Below are 15,830 nucleotides of genomic sequence, written 5' to 3' on the forward strand. Positions count from 1 at the left end.
GGCCATTGGCCAAACTTGGAAGTATTTAGGAACAACACAACAACAAACATTTACCATCACAGACCTGACTGTGTCTCAACTGCCAGCATAGCTTTTTTTTCGGTGGCCGTCACAGCACGGTGCCATGTGACTTCGTTGTCTGTTCCACTTGTCTCCGCTCGTTGACATAGCACCAGTACCGCCCCCACTCACTGACTCAGAGTTAGCTCCTTTGCGCAGGTAACGCTTACCGTTGCCTGGTGCGTTGCGATTTTGTGTAGTTCTATCATGATAACCACGTATTGGTTTTGGTGTGAATGACTTCTCTGGTTATGAATGTTGTAATCATTAGTCACGTCACTGTGGAAAACAGAGCATCGTTCCAGTTCCCATATATATAAATACTGAGTGCTTACGTCAGTGTTCATGGAGGTCACCATTAATAAAGGAATTACTTGAGATTGATATGCACATTGTGTGACTGGGCTTTCATTTTGTTTTCAGGGATCCTGCACCGTCTGGAAATCCAGTGGTATGGGACACGTTCACTGCTAATGCTTCCAACTATCTGGATATGAAACTGGAATTTGTGACACGTCAAGATTTGCTCAAGGAGCGGATGGATTTTTGGAGAGAAATACTACCTTCATAAAGAGTTTCATAATGTGATATACTGTCGTGTGCTGCTCAACATAAAGTAAATTTTGCTTCTATTTGATTTTAAAAAAGTATCATCACAACATGAATCCTAATTCTGTTCCATGCACCATCCCACAGTTCCTCTAATGAAATTTTAAGGCCGCGTTCGTCCCATAAACGATTAGTCACTCGTGATTCTGCAGTATAGGATAAGGAGAGCGATATTCAAAAGCAAATACAAAGGACTACCTGATTTTTTTATCCATTTGTGCCACATGTCGCCTTAACGCCCAATAATGATCGCTGTATAAAGACAACAGTATCAACATATTTTGATCGTAATAATTGTTTGTAGTTTCCAAAAATGTGTAGCTACATATAGTTTCGCCAACACTTAGCTGTATTCCAGGACTTTACAAAAGGTTGTAACTCAGTTCGAGAATCTCTGACCGACACTGGGTTAGAGAAGCTGTAAAAACTTCAATTCCATTTGGCTGAGCCAATGCAACTATGTTGGTACGTATCTCTACAAAAGTTACTATTGGCTAATCATCAGTCGATCAAGAGGTTCGAGAGGAACAACTACCACAGCGTTCCTGACAATAAAGTCGATACAGATATTTTTGTGGATTTAGTTTCACGCTTCTTCAATCTATGAAATATTAAGGCTTTTTTGTAATGTACGACGCAAGCAAATTGTGATATAATTTTTGTTATATTGCATAATTATTTTATTAATTAACTCATTATAATTTTTCGTCCATTTGAATAGCCTTCTACCTCCATTAAGAAAACCCTTATTATGGAAATATTTTTCGCAAACATAAGTCTCACAGAAACGGTGTTGTTGTTTAGTTGAAGTAAGGATTCCAATAAAACTTGTGAAGTTTCCAAGAACCTGCTAATGAAATCTCTCTGCCTTTATCGTTCATCGGCTAATCGGTACTTCGAGAAAATGTTTCATGTATCCATTTACCTGAATATCTGACGTGAGTAGGGAGCATTGTACAACGTGTGGTCGTGGTTTACTGAAATCTATAGCTGTCGATTTATTTTACGTATTCATTTGTAGATGGTTTACGTATAGGTCTGCTACTTACGAACAAAAGCATGCTGTAACATTTTATGATTTGTAGTAACTATTACCACAGGTTTTACAGTGAGGTATGATGTCGTCAGTCATACGTCCACACCGCTGAATGAGAGATCGATTCGCCGGATGCGATTCTCTCGATAAACGGAACAGAAGAACGGCTGTGTTAGCCAGAGAGTGCACAGTCAGTCGCAGTACTTAGGCTCGCCGCGAGGCGCCGCTAGATCACTTCATGTGTAGCAGGAGTGCAGTTGTCCCAGTCTACAGTTCGTAGCCGCGCTAAGTGGTCAGCCAGTGCCGATGTTAGTCAGTCATCGTCTGCAGCTCCGACATAGCTGCCATAAAGTCTTTGTAGCCCAATTCCAAGTTAGTCTTCAAATTCACCGGATTCGACGTACAAGATTACGAGAGATTAATTCGTCACTACAAGATTTGTGACTTGTAAATTATGTCATTCTACAGACGCTTAGTGTAGTCGCGTCTTCTATAATTGAGAACCAACAGATCATGGACTACAACAAAGTTAAGTAATAAATAGTGTCTATTTTGTACTCCTGCTAATTAATTGTGTTTTCCTGTTGTAGCTATCAAGCAGTCGTGGCATAGTGGAACCGACTTTTCCACCTCCTTGGCTACCTCATATTTGCTACCTCATGTTGATGGACTCGATTATCGTGGAAGATCGACAGCCATCAGGAAATGCAGGTGTGTGCTGGCATCTACGGTGGCTGGTGGAAGAGCTGTTCCTCCGGTGTGTCGGTTTCCCGCCTGGCCGTTGTGAGTTCGAGGGCTTGGAAAGTGATAAAAGGAGTCCGTTGGAGGTGTAGGTACCCGTAGTGAGGCAGACGGCGTTCAGGAAAAGCCTTTGTTGTTCCATGTTAGAGCAAATATAGGTACACACCCTTGTCTGGTGGTGCAGTCTGACGTCGGTCCACGACATCTACGTTCAGTGGATGTGGTCACGCGTCGGTTTCTGGCTCAGGTTGTGCTGCAGCACATGCTCTGCGCGGTAGCCCGCTTGCTTGGCGGTGCTGAAGCACCCATCGTGTGCTTAGGCGGATGGTGGACAAGGCTTCAGCAGTTGGCGCAATGCTGCATTGACTGACGCGTTACGGAAGTAAAACGTAACCCACATTTTACAGGTCAGCTGTGGGTTGTCTTGAATTTCCTTCGCGTCGCACTACTCCGCTCATACCACAACACCGCCATTCTAAAAAGTTCATACATACTTCGCAATGAGCCGTGTAATTAAGGAGAATTTGTGATAGACTAAATGTATACATCATTTCAATGTACCCTTAGTGGTGAACACCATTCTTGCAAGTAAAAAGTTATACTCTCAAAAAGTTACAACCTCTACTGGAGAAAGTGGTTGTCTTTAGATCTGCCTCCAGTGTCCAATGTTTCGTATAATTGAGCCGGCATATAAATAACGTTCTACATCTGGGCACATTTTGTGATTCTTCTTAATTAATTTTTACTGTAACGATTTCATTTCTCATATTTCTGTACAAACATTTTCATTCACCAAAGAACTGTATATAGTTCACCTGATAAAAGAAATCACAACGTTAGAAACAAACTGCCGTCTGGCAGCTGAAATGCTGAAAGCAAACCGATTTACTGAAATAAAGTAACGTAGTGATAGCAGCGTGTTTGGTTTTAAATTACCAATCATTTGGTGTTTGAGCTTATTGTAATTGGAAATTGCAGAAAATTTGTCGAAATGCTGTTACATTCTCTAAAAAGAATAGATTTAGATGAATGGTTCATATATTTTGAAATGTAGGTTTAAATGTAATCTAAGTGTAGGTTTTTTCTTTACAACTATTTGTAATTTAGAACAGAATTATCTCAAAATACGAGGTGTCTTGAAATGATGAGTTTTTAATAATATTTCATTAAACGCGATATTTTTAATGACTTTGCTCACTTTACACAAATTAGGAAAGAGAACAATAAACGATGAAATTATAATTGATAAATTTCTAAATTAATATTTATTTATTTAGAATTTTGTAGATTATATTCGGCGTAAAATAAAAAAGGACCATAGTTAATCAATACAGTTGTAGCCAATTACTGTCTGGTACATATTCTTAGTGCCAACGGCCTTGCCGCAGTGGTAACACCGGTTCCCGTCAGATCACCGAAGTTAAGCGTTGTTGGGCTGGGCTACCACTTGGATGGGTGACCATCCGATCTGCTGAGCGCTGTTGGCAAGAGGGGTGCACTCAGCCCTTGTGAGTCAAACTGAGGAGCTTCTTGATTGAGAAGTAGCGGCTCCGGTCTCGTAAACTGACCTACGGCCGGGAGACCGGTGTGCTGACCACATGGCCCTCCATATCCACATCCGTTGACGTCTGTGGGCTGAGGATGACACGGCGGCCGGTCGGTATCGTTGGGGCTTCATGGCCTGTTCGGGAGGAGTTTAGTTTAGCTTTTTATATTCTTCATAGTCGTAAAAGAATAGGACGGTATCTTTGACAACATGCCGTGACTGAGAAAAGTGATTACGTTATTTACAAACAGGTAACAAATCTACTAATGTCACAAAGGCAGGACTGTATCACATACTTTCTTAGCAAACATGTAACAGGTATTCCAGAACTAAATCAGTGTCAAAAGCTACGAAAGTAAAAGTGGTACCGATAACGTCATACGAAAAACTTGGATAATCTCGGGGTATGTTACATACTTCTACTCCCAGTACCTGTATTCACACCTTCTTCTGCAAACTGCCTCTACTAAACTTCGCATGAAAATCATCTTCAAACAGATTGTACTGTGGGAAAATGACATACATCGAGTAACTTATATTGAAGTAAATTGATTTCCAAGCGATTAAATACAAAGTGAATCTTCCTTTAATCATGTTGAGCTTTACTAAAGTAGGTTGAAAAGATTTTAAAAGTAACTGATTTACTACCACAGTCTGGTACCTCGTATCGTAAAGACTCATAATCACAAATAATTTATTTCGTGTAGTCTCTTTTCCCGTAAGGGAAAAATTTGGTATGATTTTATACCATGTCTTTGCCTGTAGAAAATACAAATGTACTTATAGTTAATACTTTCTTGAAGCTGTATCCTATATGGGCCTGTATTACTGGATATACCACTATGTGATACTTCTGGATCATTTAGAATAGTCTTTGCGGCACCCACATATTTACTACAACTGTTTAGTACCTGTTATCGTGCCTTCTCACATTATCTGCCGATTCAGTGCTAGTTCTGCTAACAATGTCGGTAGATGGGTCACGCTACTACCTGTTTACTTGGCGATTCTAGCCCATATTGGACACACTGATTATACTAAATTACAGTTAATAAATTACTGCACTGCCTGACGTTCCTTAGACTTTCTCAACCGCACCATTTTTAAGTGTTCGATATACGCTAACAAATGAACGTTGTAGTCAAAATATGCCTTCATCATCCATTATTAAAATGCAGTTGGATGACTGGAATTAGAAATAAACAGCATGACATCAAATTATTACGGTGTAGATGTTATGTAACGTATCATTTGCAAAAATAATAGTTTTCTCGTATATGGTGCGTTAAGAGATATCGAGCTAAGAAACAGTTGGTGTCATGTCGTTTAATTTTAAATTTCAGAGTTTGGAATACATTTTAACATTGTATGACAAACATAAGATTTGTCCCCACTACAAATATGTCTTCATACAATGAATCGTGGAAGGTCTTGGTCGCAAATTAATTTATTGACATACATTGATACAGCATCATCAGACACAGCTGTGCTAAGAACGAAGAATTGCAACATAAGAGATACTTGACGAAAAATATATGCAGCAGTGGACAACAGTTCCATCAATATTTACAAAAAAAGTACATAAACAAACTACATCAAAGTGGTCACATTAAGTGCTGAAAAAAATGGTTCAAATGGCTCTGAGCACTATGGGACTTAACTGTTGTGGTCATCAGTCCCCTAGAACGTAGAACTATTAAACCTAACTAACCTAAGGACATCACACACATCCATGCCCGAGGCAGGATTAGATCCTGCGACCGTAGCGGTCGCGCAGTTCCAGACTGTAGCTAAGTACTGAAAAGACAGGATGTTCAGATGGCAGCTGAAGAAAAGAGTCTGGCGGTAAACGGGGAAGACGCCCTGTATTGTTCTTTGGCATCTAACCAGGCAGCTCCAATCAACAGATGCAATCCAGCTGCGGTACTGCATGGCCTTCAACAATACAGACTCGTCAAACTGTTGCGCCTGCTCCCACATGCCTGTGGCCCCTGGGCTACGCCGCAGCATTATCAGAGTTCCACAGTCTGGTCACACAATTCTTGGTGGACGCAGGGCATTGTGACTGGAAGTAAATGTGATAGCTTTACATAACTGCAGTAGATTAGCAGCGCCTGACAATGTCACCTGAACCAATTGTGCCCATTTCAAACTGAACAGCTGCCGCCCCAAGTGAGGAACAGAGGGACCCTTAATACAGGTGGGAGAGGCCACTCAGCACTCACGTCAACTGCTGAGAGACACCTACTGCCGTTACTCCCTCCTGTGCTCCATTCGCCATATAGTTTATGTCCTCGCCTGTAGACGCCCACCACCCAGAAGACCCGTTTGCCAGGTGACGATCTGATTCAGGTGCAGTACCTCTCTTTATCTTTACTCCAGCTATCAGAAAGAACAATCCTCCCCTCCCCCCGCCAAAGTCTTTGTTGGATCTTCACTTTCAAACTCTAGTGAAGCATCAACCTAACGCTATCCCAAGCCTCTGATGTCCCAACATAGTGCCCAGGTGGAAACCCTAGCAGAGATCCCCATGACCCTTTGTCCCTTGACATGGCAACTCCAGTGCAGGCTGGGGCAAGATCACTAATTCTTGTTTAGTCAGTTTGCATTCGCATTTTGTTTTGTGGTTTCTTTGTGTTGTCAAGCTCTGATAGTTCTATGTTTGTCCCTCAACAAGCATTCAGACTCTCTGGGCACTCTTTGGTTTCATATTCGGTGTTTATTGTGGGCACCATGGATCGTGGTACTCCCCACACTTTCTAAGCCTTTTTATAGAAACTAGCATCACGCTACATGAGAAATAACAATAGAGAGAGACATAGGAAGGGACTTCCTTTTGATGTGTTACTGAAAACTTCCCAGCAAGCAAGAAACATTCAAACTACAAGAACATTACCAAAATCATGTTAGAAAATTTCATTAGTCGATGGGCTTGGTACAACGCATTAAATTTTTAAAAGTTGGTAAACAGTTGCTCTGTAACATTACAGAACAGACCTGGAGTCATCTGCTGATCTAATTTAGAGCTTAAAGTGAACTAATGTATGAGTATAGTGTGGTCTTTGTATCAGAGTAAATAATGTTATTTCTGTATCTTAATTTGTTTAAGGCTCCTCTTAGTTCAACTAAATTCGGTATCAAAATCAGCCGGACATTATGTCGCCCCTCAAACTAAAATATTAATTTTATCAAGAGTGCATAATGTTTTTCTTCTGCCATTCAGCGGACACTACATGACTGATGAAATTACATATTGAGGATTAGTAATACATATTCAAATAAAATGATGTGACAAAGTCATGCAATACCAATATACATATATACAGATGGCGATAGTATCCAGTAGACAGGGTATAAGAGGGCAGTGCATTGGTGGAGCTATCATTTGTACTCAGGTGAGTCATTTAAAAAGGTTTCCAACGTGACTACGGCCGCATGAACGGAATTAACACACTTTGAATGCGGAGTGGTAGTTGGAGCTAGATTCATGGGATATTCCATTTCGGAAATAGTTATGGAAATCAGTATACAGACATCCACAGTGTGAAGAGTGTGCCGGGAAAACGGAATTCAGGCGTTACCTCTCACTACAGACAGCGCAGTGGCTGACGACCTTCACTTAATGACTGGGAGCAGCAGCGCTTGCTTAGGGTTGCCAGTGCTAACAGACAAGCAACACTGCGTGAAATAACCACATAAATAAATGTAGCACATATATCGAAAGTATCTTTTAGGACAGTGCGGCAAAATGTGGCGTTAATCGGCTATGGCAGCAGAATACCGACGCGAGTGCCTGTACTAACAGCACGCCATCGCCTTCAGCGCCTTTTCTGGGCTCATGGTAATATCTATTGAACCCTAAACGACTGAAAAACCGTGGGCTGGTCAGATGAGTCTCGATTTCAGTTGGTAAGAAATGGTGGTGTGTTTCGAGTGTGGCGCAGACCTCACGAAGCCGTGGATCCAAGTCGGCACTGTTAAGCTGGTGGTGGCTCCATAACGGTGCGGGTTGTGTTTACATGGAATGTACTGGGTCGAATGGTGTAGCTGAACCGATCATTTACTTGAAATAGTTATGCTCGACTAGCTGGAGACCATCTGCAGCCGTTCATGGACTTAACGTTTCCAAACAACGGTGGGCTTTCTATGGATGACTGTGCACCATGACACACGGCCACAGTTCGAGCGAATGATATGACCATCCAGATTGTCAACATGAGTCCCATCGAACATGTATGGGACGTAATCAAGAGGTCCAACGACTTTTTAGGTCCATACCACTTCGAGTGGCTGCACTACATAGAGCAACAGTGGGTACTACACGATAATAGGAGCTCTCCTGCGAACCTTGCAGAACTAGCACTCCTGAAAGAAAGGTTTGCAGGAGAGCTTCTATAAAGTTTGGAAGGTAGGAACGAGGTACTGGCAGAAGTAAAGCTGTGAAGACGGGGCGTGAGTCGTACTTGGGTAGCTCAGTTGGTAGAGCACTTTCCCGCGAAAGGCAAAGGTCCCGAGTTCGAGTCTCGGTCCCGCACACAGTTTCAATCTGCCAGGAAGTTTCATATCAGCGCACACTCCGCTGCAGAGTGAAAATCTCATTCTGGATACTATTTTTATCTTGTACTGTAAAACATGTGTCATCTTCTGCTGATAATTCTGACATATGGTATCGCATAGCGGAAACTTCATGACACTTGAACCCATACATCCTAATGTTACAGCAAAACTGTAAAAAAATGACCCTGTGCTCCATACATTCCACACTGCATTTTTTACAAAACGCAAGGGGGTTCAACAAACTGTGTTGAAAGTAATTTTGTAAGTCTGATTTGTTCTTCTTGCAACTGGGAGCATGGAAATGAAAAAAAGTTTGGTTGTAATAGTTTCAACTGATTTATGTATTTACATTAACATAAATGAAGACAACTTTTTTTACGATTTTCGAACATACTGGTTTTTTCACGACACAGACTTGAAGAGGTAGTGGTATTAGTACATCCTACTTTTCATGAGACAAGCTCTTTATATCACTCACTCCTTGATCTTCTATTAGTAACACTGTACCTTGATGGAGTCATTGTCTCTTGAAATCTTTTTCTGATATCTGAGTGTCTCTGAGAAAATGATTCTGTGCACATGTTCCCAGGTATCCTATCTTCAAATGGAGTATTCACCTTCAACGCTGTAAGTATTTATTGGACATTTTCTATTAGTTGACTTCTAATAAGAGGGAATCCATTCTTTCGACTCTCCAAGATTCACTTAACTAACTGAGTTTTAAATCCTTCACGTATTCCACAGTAGGGACCCATTTGTCTTTGAATCGGATCTTTTATAGAATTTTATTTGTCAGCTTTATACTGGGATCTTTGTACAGTTTACTAGCATTTGCCACAGGCATCAAATTTTTCACTGTTCCCAAGTTTGAATCCTTTGATGTTCTTTTCACTTAAGAATCTTCTTTTGCTTTTCTTTCCTCGTTTTAGGCTACGAGTGAAAAAAAGGAACAAAATGATATGCTTAGCAGTAAATCCAGTGATATCTGAAACAAACAAGTAGGCATTCAGAACTGAAATAGTATTCTGACAATACAACCTGACAGTGGTTGTCATCCTAAAACAATATTGTAACACCAGTAGTTAACGGTATATGTGGACAGTAGTTTACAGCTAAGCCCTACTGGATTTGAAATAGTGTATGTTCAGTGTGTGTCAATTGCTGGGATGCAGCAACTCGGATGTATTTACTAGAGAGTCAGCTGCTGCGGTATCAGCTACTGGGGTATCAGGTAAGGAGACTGTCAACTGCTGGGGTGTCAGCTACTGGATCTTAAAACTGCATTATATCACCAGTATCTGACAGTGTGTATGTGCAGTGGGTGTCTGCTTGCCATCTACGTAAAAGCTTATTGTAGCAAACTGTCGCATGTAACTGCAAAATTGTAATAAATTGCCTCATGATATAGTGAAACTGTAACATAGTTTTTCTTTTAAATTTGCAGTTGCACAACTGAAGTCAAATACTTCCCTCATAGATAGAAAATCTGTCGAGAACTGCATAGAACTGTTTTGCGTTGACACCCAGACATTACACAAAGAAATCCAGACACAACAAATCCATTAAAATGCTGTTTTACTTATAAAAGACCAAGAAAGGAGTATATAACATATTTTGTGACATCAAGAGCTTTTATCATGAATAAGAAAGTGTACTACCGCTAGTACTACTAGTGTCTTTCACCAGAAATACAGAACGCACAAAAATGGTAGTAATAAATAAAGTTTATTTTACATCTGTAAATGTAAATGTATAAATCAGTGAAATATTTTCACAACAAAACCTTTTTCCATTTATTCGCTTCTCACTTCCCCACTGGGAAAAGAACAAGCTAGGCTTACAAATTACTTTTAATGCAGTGTATGGAATCTACATGTGTTTTGTAAACATTGTAATGTATGGAGCATTTTGTCACAATCTTTCTGTAACAGCAGCATTTTCTTACAATTTTCTGTAACATGAGGATGTATCAGGTGAATGCCATGTATCCTCCACTATGCAATAGCATAAGCTAGCACTGTCACCAGAAGATGATAAACGTTTTGTACGGCAAGATACAGTTAATATCCCAGCCTGAGGTCTATTCTATTTGACTGACTTTGAAAATAAGATAAGCATATCAACCCTCATTTCCTACCTATATAAACGTGTATTACCAGTGTTAAGTATGCTGTTTTATCAGTCTGTCAACTAGTTTTCTCTATAACAGCAAAAGATAAACATTTTGTACTGCAAGATAAAGTTAAGGCCCCCAACCCCCCATCCTGTGGTGGTAACTGTAATGTATGGCTAACTTTGATGTTGCTTTTAGCTGAAATAAGATGAAATTTTCAAAAATTAAGATCTGGAAATTATGTTATTTAATTTGGTACAAAGATCCGACACTATTCTAATCGATAATTGGACGTAATACTGTAAATTAGACTAGCAGTAGTGCCCACGTATGTCTCGTAGTGTTACAGAACGATTTGTAGGTATCTAACTCAGACCATCAGCTAACATGTAATTTATTTCAGTGGTGCTAATAAAGGAGCGACATCTATTTTGCTAAGTAATATAGAAAATTTTGGCGTGGTAATATTTGATTTGACTGTCCATTGTGCCTTGAAAATTGAACATTCGTCGTCAACACTGTCCCTTAACCTGTATGTTTCATCACCATAGCAAAAACTCCTTGGGTTATCATAGTCTCCGTGCTTATTACAAAAATGTGGAGTATAGACCTAAGTAGTACATCGCAACAAAATCTTGTCAAAGTGCCTTTTTCTCTCGTAAAATGGTGTTTGGTCAGTTCATTTTCCTTTCGCTATGTTTTGCCTTTACATCTCGTAATATGGAGCATTGCGACAATATTTTGGTATTATTGAGTGTTTGTTATCGAAATACGAGCTATAAACGTTCGGATAGCCTTGGCAATGTAGTTCCAGTGGTAAATGTCACAGAACTCTTGAAAAGTTCATTTAGTACATAACCTCTAGTACGTTTAGGTCAAATGCAAATAAAATGCAGTATTAGCCAGTCAGCATAATCAATTAAATTCTTCTTGTGTAGAAAGTGATGCATTATCTTTTTCCTCCATAAACTGATGCTTAGTGAGATGATGCATTACTGAAAAACTTCTCTGTTATCAGGTGCTCATAGCTAGTGCTTTGTACCTTGAGTAACATAACCTCAATAAGCCTACGGACGAAATGCCGTTACTAAACGTTTCGTCAAAATGCATCAGTTTTAGTATAGTTTGTTGTGGAATAGCGTTAGGGAATGTTGTGTGGTTGCATACAACACCAATTGAGATAACTGTTTGTGGACCCCACATGAAAAGAAAAAAGATTGTATTAGCAAATCAGTAATATCGATTATTTATTTCTGATGTAGGATATGATGCATTATCTTTTTCTCTGAAAATTGGTGCTTCTTCAGATTTATTTTTGTTCATTCTCTCATATAGTCCTCGGATGAAATGTCATATAGTATGCCATATGTGTGAAGTCGGCTGACAGCTGTGGAAGTGAAAAGACGCGTGCTGACTCCGAGTTTACGTGACTGGCTTTCCGTCTACAGTTAGTTTATTCGTTTACTGCGTCTAATGTGTCGATTTGTTAGTAATCACTGAACTCGTGTAAGGGTTTGTATAGTCGATCGCGATGTTTCTGTTAAGAAACTAATGTATTTTGAAACGTAAACATCCGACTAGGTTTGTGGCCAGCCATGGTTAGTACGTCGACCAGCTCTGTGGGGGCACTACTGTCACGGTCTCAGAATATCGACGCGCCAATGCGAGGCGCCGATGCCTGCACAGCCGGCAGCTCCACGACCACGCCGTCGCATCTGACATCGACTATGTCAACGTGTCATCAATTACCCATCGTTCCTGACTGTTTATCTGTCCAGACACAGTGGTCCTCATTGAGAATTTACTTGATAGCGTCATCCATGGCTATTTGCAGGACGTGAGTGACATAATATGTAGCTCAGATTTTGCACACTAATCATGTATCGCAAATGGCAACACCTATATTTTTCTACACAAGTTGGATACGTCGACTCATTACTGTAAGAAGGCGCACGCTAATTAACATGATGTTTGCGACACTCAGGCGTTGCGAAAGTTCAGTCACACAAGTTGTTTTCTTTCTGTTTTTTTACTACTGTTTTTCGTTTCATATCCAAAAGCTGAGTAATTAATCAAGTGTCTAAATACGACCGCGCTCTTGGACATATGCGATCTAAGATGCAAGGCTTTCGACGTACTGCACAATTTATCGTTGAAGATTTCGATAGAGTGTCATCTAAATTACAGTTTACATTCTAAGCCAGTATTTTTACATCTGTGTGTAAATGGATGATGTAATTTACTATAAATATAAAACTACTGGCCACATAATGAAAAACTGCCCAAATCCAGTCGATGATATGAGTACGCCAGCGATTTCTTTACGCTTAAAGCCACAACACCTGTAAGCCAACCTGACCGAGAAGCGCTTTGTGCAATAGAAACACTATACATGACAGTACAAGAGGTCGACATCTCTCAAATCGTTTCAAATTGTCCCCTGGATATACCAAGCGACCTCGCTCTTCTTCTGATATGGTCCTGATGAGCACTGTCATGAAAAGATCAATAATATTTTGAATTGCACAAATTATAAAAAACTTCAGAAGGCCCAGACTAGGAAGATTTTAAAAATCATCAAATGACTGGCGATACCGTCGTCTTCTCCTCTAACGATAAGAAGCTACTCTGCAAAACGGAAGTGTACCCGCCTAGTCTCTATGGATTAGTCAAGGTGCACAAACCACAAGTTCCTTTGAGGACTGTTGTTAGTGCTACATGGTCTCCTACTCACCTTACTTCACTGCTGAAACCTTATGTTGGTAGACCAGATAGTCACATTAAAAACTCACATAATTTCATTGACAAATTAAAAGAAATGCCCATAGGTCCAGGTGATATCCTTGTTAGTGTGTCGCTATTTACCACGACTCCAAGGTAAGAAGCTATCTCATCCATAGCGAATATTTTTCCAGCGGATAGTGCGGCATTATTCAGACACTGCCTCATCACAACGTATTTTCAATACAATAATGACTTTTATGGAAAGATTGACGGGGTGGCAGTGAGCAGTTGTCTTAATTCGGCCGTGACCAATTTGTTTAAGGACATCTTTGAACAACGGGCTTTGTAGACTGCTAGTAAAAGATTAGTCAGGTGGTACCGATACGTCGATGATATTTTCGTAGTACAGACACACGGTGCAGAGGAGTTGGATGCCTTCCTGATATATCTCAACAGTATCAACCCGAAAATCAATTTTACTATGGAGACGGTGAATAAAAGTCAACTGATTTCTTTGGACGAGTTTGTCATCGTGCAAGAGGATGGGATCTTTGGCCGTAGGGTATATGTTTAAGACTAGTAAAAATATTCGGTATCCTTAGGAAACACCGAGTGTACATAAAATTACTTGTAATTGTGGACTGGTTTGCATTGGTAACACGAAAAGAAGTGTTAACATCCCCCTGATTAAATACAAGATACCGACTGGGTGAAATGGATGTTTACTAAGAAGGTGCCCATGAAATAAAAGTCAGTGAGGAGAGCATCATATCGAAAACACTGCGCTATCATGCCCGCTTGTATATAGAAGTTATTGAGATTTATAAACATCGTAACAATTTTAACAGAAAAGAGGAAGGTGTTAAATTAGATAAAATTTGAATGTCAATGTAGCACCGGAAAAATACGATCGATTACTTTCGTACCGAAAGTTCTGGTTGATAGTTACCATTTATTTAGGAATAAAGGTGACGACACACCGAAAGACAGAAGCGCTGCGTCTTCGATAGGTACACAAACAAAAAGTATAGAGCTTGGACAGGTTTCGGAATGCACTTCCGTTTTAAACCTTGTAGGAAAAATATGCAGTTTCAAATTTGTAGGAAAAAGACCCCACCTCATCCCAGTATACTCACTGTGGGCCAGGAAAAAGCTGGCAGTCGACTGAGCACAATGTAGGGAGACAGGTGTGTGCATGTGATTTTGTGTGTTTGTGTTTTTCCTACAAGCATGAAAAAGAAATTGTATTCTGAAAGCTAGCGAAGCTCTGTACCTTTTGTTTGTATACATATCGACGACACAGCGCTTCTGTCTTTCTGTGGACCGATTACTTTCAATCGATAATGCGAGAATGTTGGCCTTACCAGAGACAATCTCGTAGTCGACGTCATCTGACGGGCTGTGGTGCCTTCTTCTCTGCCCTTATATCCGTCTCACTCGGGCTCTGATTGCTTTGATTTTGAAGATGTCTACCGTTGTCGGAGAGGAGACGTTATAAGAAAGTTTTCTACATCGAACACGGCCTCTTAGCCCGAAGTTTCAAGTGGAGGCAGTACCAGTCGTTAAAGTTCACTACGTATGTGTTGCGATGCGCTAGCTGCTGTACATCTTGGACTATGCCCGCCCCGTCACTTGCGATGTGTTGACTTTTGTACTACTTGGACTGAGACGACCCCGCCACTTGCTGCCGCTGCTAGGAATTTTGGACCACTGGCCTCGAACCCCGGACGTCCGATTGCCCTCGGCAACGTTTCCTGCTCCCTGCTCCCACTGCTGACCTTTATCAGAACGCTGATCATCCCGGCCAGAAGATGTCTCTGCTGCGTACTCGGAACGGTACCTACCTACACCGACTTCTGCTGTGACTACTGGCTGTGCTGCCCTATCCTCTGTGCATTCAGAAAGTTGCAAGTAATCACTACTTCCTGCAGTTGCTACAGTCGCTGTATTAAAATCTATAAATTCCTAACCACACAACCTACATGACCCTACCCATAGCACAAAATTTATTAATATTGTGTCCCGAGGGTGGGTTTTGCATGGGATTCAGCGACACGGGTTTGTGCTAAATGGAATTCAGCCGATTGACTAAAGTGTAAGGGAGACCTGATGGTCTGACTAATTCATGAGGGTAATATATAGTATTGGAGGATAACGAGAAGAATAAGCAACGCAGAAGATACAACTAATTTCCTCGTTTGTTTCCAAATATCGTGTGCAAAACCGACGTCCCTAGCTGAGATTTGTCATGCTAGTAACGAAGTCCTTACATACAGAAAGAGGACTGTTTATCAGTGTTCTTAACTGCTTACTGAAATCTTCATATGCAGTGTGATTCAGCTGATCCACACGATTTCATTTTATGCAACCTTCAATGCCTAACTACATGTGCCACGTTACACTGTTGTTACCAGCAAGTGGCCGGGTCGTCTCAGTCCAAGTAG

The 15,830-nt window shown here is 40.6% G+C and overlaps 1 pseudogene; it reads left to right on the forward strand.

Moving 5' to 3' along the window:
- The first annotated feature begins 3,815 nt into the window (after window positions 1-3,815).
- Window positions 3,816-3,933, forward strand: LOC124709267 (annotated as a pseudogene).
- Window positions 3,934-15,830: the final 11,897 nt, after the last annotated feature.

Source organism: Schistocerca piceifrons, chromosome 7 (genome assembly GCF_021461385.2).
Source record: "Schistocerca piceifrons isolate TAMUIC-IGC-003096 chromosome 7, iqSchPice1.1, whole genome shotgun sequence".
NCBI lineage: Eukaryota > Metazoa > Arthropoda > Insecta > Orthoptera > Acrididae > Schistocerca > Schistocerca piceifrons.